Genomic DNA, 7,380 nt, shown 5'->3' with positions numbered 1-7,380 from the left:
AACTCAGGAAGAGATAGGGAAGAGGGGACTATTATTCAACTTTACAGCCTTAGGTGTTAGGAAGGGAATAAGGAGGAAGGGGGTGGCAACCAGCTCTTAGCACAAGGCCATTTGATTTGTTAAAGAGATTTGTGAAGGGATCACTTTCTCACGGGATGGTCTCTGACAAAAACCCACAGTGACTAAGTATAGACTGTCCCATTCAATTTCTCTAAAACTGAAAAATTCAGTCACCCAAGCTCTGAGTTTCACTGATCCCACCACAGCTGCCTCTTGGAGAGGACTCAGGGAATGCTCTCCTGGGTTGGGGGCCAGAACCCCGTTATCTAGCTGTGTATAGTTGCGGGTGCTTTAGCTTCCTCTGAAGGAAATACCGTGAAGAAGAGTCAGGCTTGACTACTTGGCTACTGACTCGGCTGTGTCCCAACTAAACTTTGAGAAAAGTGTGGGAGACACTGGACTCACCTGCAGGGACCGTTGGAAGAGTGGAGCGTGGAGGGAAGGCGTCTCTGAAAGGTGTCAGAATACGGACCAAGAATGAAGCTGTCTGAGAACTCTGAAAGCTTATGAGAAAACTCCAAGGAAACAAGACAGGGGTCTTGTGACGTCTATTTCTTCTAAAGATGGGATTGTTTTTGGAATGTGCTTTTGTGCCCCTCCAGGGGTAGTGAGTTTACTTATGATGACCAATTATCTTATACTTGTTAATCAAAAATGTTTCCAAGCATGGCCGTTCTTAAGTTTGTATACAGTTTGATGTTGTGTGAACTTTGCCTGTATGACCTTGCTTAACCCCTAGAGCATAAATTGTCTGATGTTCTGAATAAAGTTAGCTAGTGCATGCATCAGTCCACCTCACTTTTAGGCTTCATTTGATCCCGACTCTAGAACCAAGACAAAGGAAGTGACTATCCTTTCAAGTCTACAGAGAATCGAAGGAGATTTTGCTGAAAGAGAACACATTGCCTTTAGTCTTGTGGCCGGAACTCAGCTAGGGCCTAGACTTGGGAGAGCTCTGGAGATCTTTGTAGGGATGGGACCCCTCCAACACCTGAGGCAACAAGACCATGCTGAGGTTGGACGGGACTGGGGAGCCTTTGTGCAAGGCTTATACATCTATGGCAAGCTTCTGTCTCCCACCCAGTGAGACCCAGGGCAAAGCCCATGCAGATGCAGCCTGTACATATTTTATGGTTGAAATATTTAACATGGTAAAAAATATTTTACATATTTTTGGTTGAAATTCTCAAGGTATAACCCCTGTCTGAACTACTCATGCATTACAATAATTTTCTAGTTGTTGCAATTCTAATTATTCATAAACAAAACCCAATACAATGAAACAATTATTCATGTGTCATGAATAACCACAAAGTTGTATTAACCAAACAGGAAGCAACGTCTTTTTTTTTTTTTTTTTTTGGTTTTTCCAGACAGGGTTTCTCTGTGTAGCCCTGGCTGTCCTGGCACTCACTTTGTAGACCAGGCTGGCCTCGAACTCAGAAATCCGCCTGCCTCTGCCTCCCGAGTGCTGGGATTAAAGGCGTGCGCCACCACGCCCGGCTAGGAAGCAACGTCTTAGCCCCTTAAAGAATGAGGCGGGGAACCCATCTCATCATATGTAAATAAGGGTCATCAGAGCTTTTTACTGTGCTGATCTTACACAAACACACACACACACACACACACACACACACACACACACACACACACACACATAAACACATATATATGTTCGTATCCAGATTGTCTAAATGAGACTTCAAAAGAACTCAAGATTACCAGATACTCCGTCCTTCCTGGTCATACTGGTAACCTTTCTTTTTTCAATCATAAATAACTTTCTTTGTCTTATAAAATATATGACTTCAAATTTAAGAATTCACCCAGTAACATTTTAGCTTACTTTACCAGCCTTAGTATTTTGTTTTGTTTTTTTAAATATTGTCCTATATGTTCTCATGTATTTATATTTTTTAAGTTTTTATTTATTTTGCTATGTATTTTAATATGTTACTCTGATAATGATTCTAGGTTATGTTAGAACTTTAAAGTAATTACTAAAAAAAAAAAAAAAGAAAAGAGTTAATTACTAAAAACAAAGCATAGAACAGTCACAGAACTCTATAGACAACATGTTTTTTTTTAACAGATGAATTTATTTTTATTACTTATGTGAGTCTGTTCTGCTGGCATGTATGTCTGTGTACCACATGTATACCCGATGTCTAGTGAGACAAGAAGAGGGTGCCACCCCCCCTGGAACTGGATTTATACTGTTGTGAGCCACCATGTGGATGCTGGGAACTAAACCTGGGTCTTCTAAGAACAGCAAAGGTTCTTAACCCCTGAGCCACGCATGTCATTAGCCCCTACTTTGACAATTTGTTCTCTTTTTTTATTTATTCTTTTCTCACACATTACACCCCTCCCTCCTCTCCTCCCAGCCTGATTCCCCCCCCCCCAACCTCACCTCTCCCCCAGATCCATTCCTCCTCCTCCCTTCTCTTCAGACAAGGGCAGGCTTCCAAGGGGTATCAAACAAACATGGCATAGCAACTTATAGTAAGACTAGGCACTGGCATTTTAAATTTGCCACATTAGAATAGTATTTGTCACAATATAGTAGAGAACAGAAAATTTGGCCCCCTTTTCGTGTATTTATTGATATATGAAATAGTCAACATCACTGTATAGAGGGATGAATACCCGCCTTATGAGGGCATTACTCTAACAATGTCCTCATATCAAGGTCATTGTAAAAGTAAGGCAAAGCTACAGATATTACACATCTGTGTTTCCAAGAATGACAGAAGTGAGCAGTGGTCCTCTTTTAAATTCACTGGGGAAATATTCCTAACAAACTTTAAAGGTTATAGTGCACTTGAACCATGCAGATCCTGAATTAGAAATATGCATTACCTTTTCTTTTTGCATTGTGTGTGTGTGGTGTATGTATGTTTGTGTGTGTGTGAGTGTGTGCGCAGTGCTATGTTTGTGTATGTGTGTTTATGTGTGTGTGGTATATGTATGTTTATGTGTGTGCATAGTGTATGTGTATGTATGGTGTGTGTCTGTGGTGTGTGTATGGGTATGTGTAAGTATGTGCATGGGATATGTATATGGTATGTGTAAGGTACATGTGTGTGGTGTATGTGTGGTGTGTGTGTGGTGTGTATATGTATAAGGTACATGTGTGTGTATGTTATGTGTTGTGTGTGTGTGTAATGTATGTGTGTGGTGTGTATGTGCTGTGTGTGTAAGGTGTATGTGTAGGGTACATATGTGTGATGTGTATGAGTATGTGCATATAAATGTGCTTGTGCCACACTGCATGTGTGGAGAGTTCAGAGGACAACTTGCAATACAGGAGTTTGGTGTCTCCTTCCACCAAGTGGGTTCCATGGATTGAACTCAAGCCTGCAGGCTTGAGCCATCTCACCAGCACAGATACACATTATTCTTAAGGCACTTGAGTCAGAATCTAAGTTCCAGTTGTGTAAAATCCTGCAGAGTGTACAAATCTTCTATCTTTGTATGCTGTGGTTCACAACAGCCTGATCTTCAGCCCACTTCCATGACCTGGCATTGGGTACACAGGAAAAGTCACAACAAGTGTGTCCCTTTATTTTGCTTTTTTAAAATTTTGTATGTGTATGGGTGTTTTGCTTGCATGTATTCTTTGGACCACACAAATGCCTGGTGCCTGATGGAGCCAGAGAGAGCATCAGATTCCCCAGAGCTGGGCTACAGTCTGTTGTGAGCTGATATGTGGGTGTTGGGAATCTAACCTGGGTCCTTGGCAAGAGTAGTCAATGCTATTAACCACAGAACCATTTTGCCAGTCCTTCCACATTTCTTGTTTTGTTTTGTTTTGTTTTGTTTGTTTGTTTGGTTTTAGTTTTTTCGAGACAGGGTTTCTCTGTGTAGCCCTGGCTGTCCTGGAACTCACTTTGTAGACCAGGCTTGTCTCAAACTCAGAAATCTGCCTGCCTCTGCCTCCGAAGTGCTGGGATTAAAGGCAGGCTCCACCACCGCCCCGCTGTTCTACATTTCTTAAGTAGTGCTCTTGAGTTGGACACGCCCACCTGCAGTCAGGAGGCAGAAGCCCTCCGGAGAGGGGATCCTGAGCTTCAGCTAGCCTGAGCTACTTGGTGTGACTTAATCTCAGCTGATGACAATGGTACGCTTGCTTCACTTGTAGATAAAGAAAAATGAAAGTGGTGATTCTGATGGCTCTTCTTGTGCTCACAGCTCACTGTGTACCAGTAAGTAACCTCTGAACAAATGTCCGTGTCTGCAAACGAGCTTTACCGCATACATCCTGAATCTTTACTTATACTCAGTCCTGAAATAAGGACAACAGACCACCCCAAGAGCAAAGCAGCACCTCCATTTTATTTAGGAGCTTCTCTGGACCTATAAGGAAGTAGATCTTTCAATCTATTTGGAAAGACCTTGTTAGAAAACCAAGAGCAGTATGTAGCCATGGACACAGGAAGCTCTCCCGGCCTCAGGGCACAGCTGTGGTTCACAATCTTGGCTGCCCTTTGGACACCTTTGGGAGACTTCACAAAGTTCTGACATCTGGGTGCCACTCCCCGAATCTGGCTTGACTGGTCTGGGGTTGGGGCCAAGTGTCTGGAGGTTCACAAGGTCCTGGGTGACTCTCCCACTGGTGGCTGGGCTGAGGACCATGGAGGAAGACGCACACTCACTCAGTGATGGACATGGAGTGGAGCGAGCCTGAGGCAGGGCAGTCTAGACCATACAGCCCCTATTGTCACTGCAGAGAAAGAAGAGAGAGACTGTCACTCAGACTCACAGTGGTGTCCAATCCGAGGCTCGCAGCCCATGGGCATCTCAGGGCAGCTCTGGATACAGCCCAACACACTTGCAGATGACTGTATCAGGGGGCTGGGGCATCTCAGGGCAGCTCTGGATACAGCCCAACACACTTGCAGATGACTGTGTCAGGGGGCTGGGGCGTCTCAGGGCAGCTCTGGATACAGCCCAACACACTTGCAGATGACTGTGTCGGGGGCTGGCCGTCTGGAGAGGATTCTCATTCTTCTTGATAAGACACTGTGGTTGTGCTTTCCATTTCCACAGGTATCAAGATTCCCTGGCAAGATTGTCCTTTACTATCCTTACTTCAACTGGAAGGTAAAGTCCCCCCCCCCCCCCCGCCCCGCCGGGCATCAGTTCTTCCCTTCCTCTTTAGAAAGATATGATTTAGAGAAAAGGATCACACAGACACTGTTACATAGGCACACACACACACTGTCATACACTAAACAAACAAACAAACAGAAGTCAAGTGACTAACTAATTAGTCAGAAATTAGCAAATTGTTTTGTTTGACATCTTTAATGTCTACCTGTGTTTTCCTCTCAGATACTCACGCCTCATAGTCTAGGTTTCTTAGATACATCTGTTATGATGTTCAAATCCCTCTCAAAGTTGCACGTAATATGTTTCCTTTAGAGAACTTTATGTCAATCAGTAAACCTCTTTTCTTTTCTTCCCTTTTTGTCAAGAAATCTGGCAGCCACCTTTGTACTTTTTTTTTTTTTTTTTTTTTTTTTTTTGGTTTTTCAAGACAGGGTTTCTCTGTATAGCCCTGGCTGTCCTGGAACTCACTTTGTAGACCAGGCTGGCCTCGAACTCAGAAATCTGCCTGCCTCTGCCTCCCGAGTGCTGGGATTAAAGGCGTGAGCCACCACGCCCGGCTGTACTTTTTTTTTTAGCTGTTGTCTTTGACTCAAATTTAAACTATAGGTGGTGGCCTCTTGGCAGTCCCCTGATGCTTCAAATCTTCCCGAGGATGCTTACTATGCTCAGACAGCTACCAAGTGGCTTCTTCTTTCATACTTTAAATAGAAGAGCAGAGATAAGTGTGCGTCACTGCCCAGCTAACCCCCAGCCCCCTCCACTTCTGTATGATGACCCTGAAGCAATCTGTGTAAATGTTTTCTTAAGAGAGCTTTCTTCAAAACATTGGAAAATACACTTAGCCGGGCAGTGGTGGCGCACCCCTTTAATCCCAGCACTCCAGAAGCAGAGGCAGGCAGATTTCTGTGAGTTTGGGGCCAGCCTGGTCTACAGAGTGAGTTTCAGGACAGCCAGGGCTACACAGGGAAACCCTGTCTTGAAAAACCAAACAAAAGCAAAACACACTTAAACTTAGAGTCGCTAACAATCAACTGAGCTGTGACCATTCCTTTCCTTCTCTTGCAGCACTGCCAGAGGTTCTGTGAATTCTTTAAAATCTGTGTAAGTTTTTATTCTCTGTTTTATTCTCTAGTGCTCAGAGAGGATGAAGACTTGGGGGAGATAAAGCGGAAGGTGGGGAGTAGAAGGATCTGATGACTTTGGACACTCTGCCAACCCATAGCTTCTTTTTCATAAAGCCCTAAACCATCATTTAGCAACTAAAATACTTACCTCTCCCCCCCAAATAAAGAACTACCATACTGTTTCTTGAAAATGCTAAAGGAGGCGGCTTTCAATTGTTATCTATGAAAATATCTGAGGGTTTTTTTTAAAGAAAGAGAACACTTGTTTAAAATCTCATAATTACAATTAAAAAACAAAAACAAAAAAACTTCAAAACTATGTTTTCAAAGTTCTTGTTTGGGACCTACCTGGAGACTTGACCCGGCAGTTAAGAACCCTTGCTGCTCTTGCTGAGGATCCAGGTTTGGTCTCCAGCACCTACATGAGCCATCATGACCATCCATAACACCAATTCCAGACGATCAGATGCACTCTTCTGACTGCAACTCCGAGGAACCAGACTTTGGGTCCCAGCTCCCACATGACAAGCAGGGTGTCCCCACAGACCTGTCGCCTAGGATCCCGGGTAGATGGACAGGAAGATGACTTCCTGGCTGGGAAAGATCCCTGCCTGAAAGGAGAGAGGCAGAGAGGGAGGGAGGAGGACGCCTAGTGGCCTCTTCTGACAGCAGCATGTCGGCACACAGATAAGATGGATCTTATTACCCCACATGTGGGAAGCAGAAGTTAGTAAGAGGAGAACAAAATGTAAAAGAGTCTGGTCTTGTTGAGAATTCTTCCCACCCTTCCCATATATATCACTTAAAAACATTATTACACAAAATAGCCATGTCATTTTTATGAATACATATACTAGCTGTGTGATTTTTATATATCATTTTTTTATAAGTGCATTTCTGTCTTGATTCTTGTTTCTATCAGAGGAAGCCACCAAGGAACAGAAGAACTACCGTGGTCCCATCATTTCCACTCACAACAGAAGCTGACCTTTCCCTGACTGGGGGTCCTCTTACTCCCGCGGGGAGATTCGAGATAGTAGGGTTCCTCACAGCCCAGAGAAGCCTCTTCCCCCACACAGTG

Source organism: Mus caroli, chromosome 5 (assembly GCF_900094665.2).
Source record: "Mus caroli chromosome 5, CAROLI_EIJ_v1.1, whole genome shotgun sequence".
NCBI classification, from domain to species: Eukaryota; Metazoa; Chordata; class Mammalia; order Rodentia; family Muridae; genus Mus; species Mus caroli.
Note: the sequence above shows the minus strand (reverse complement) of the source record.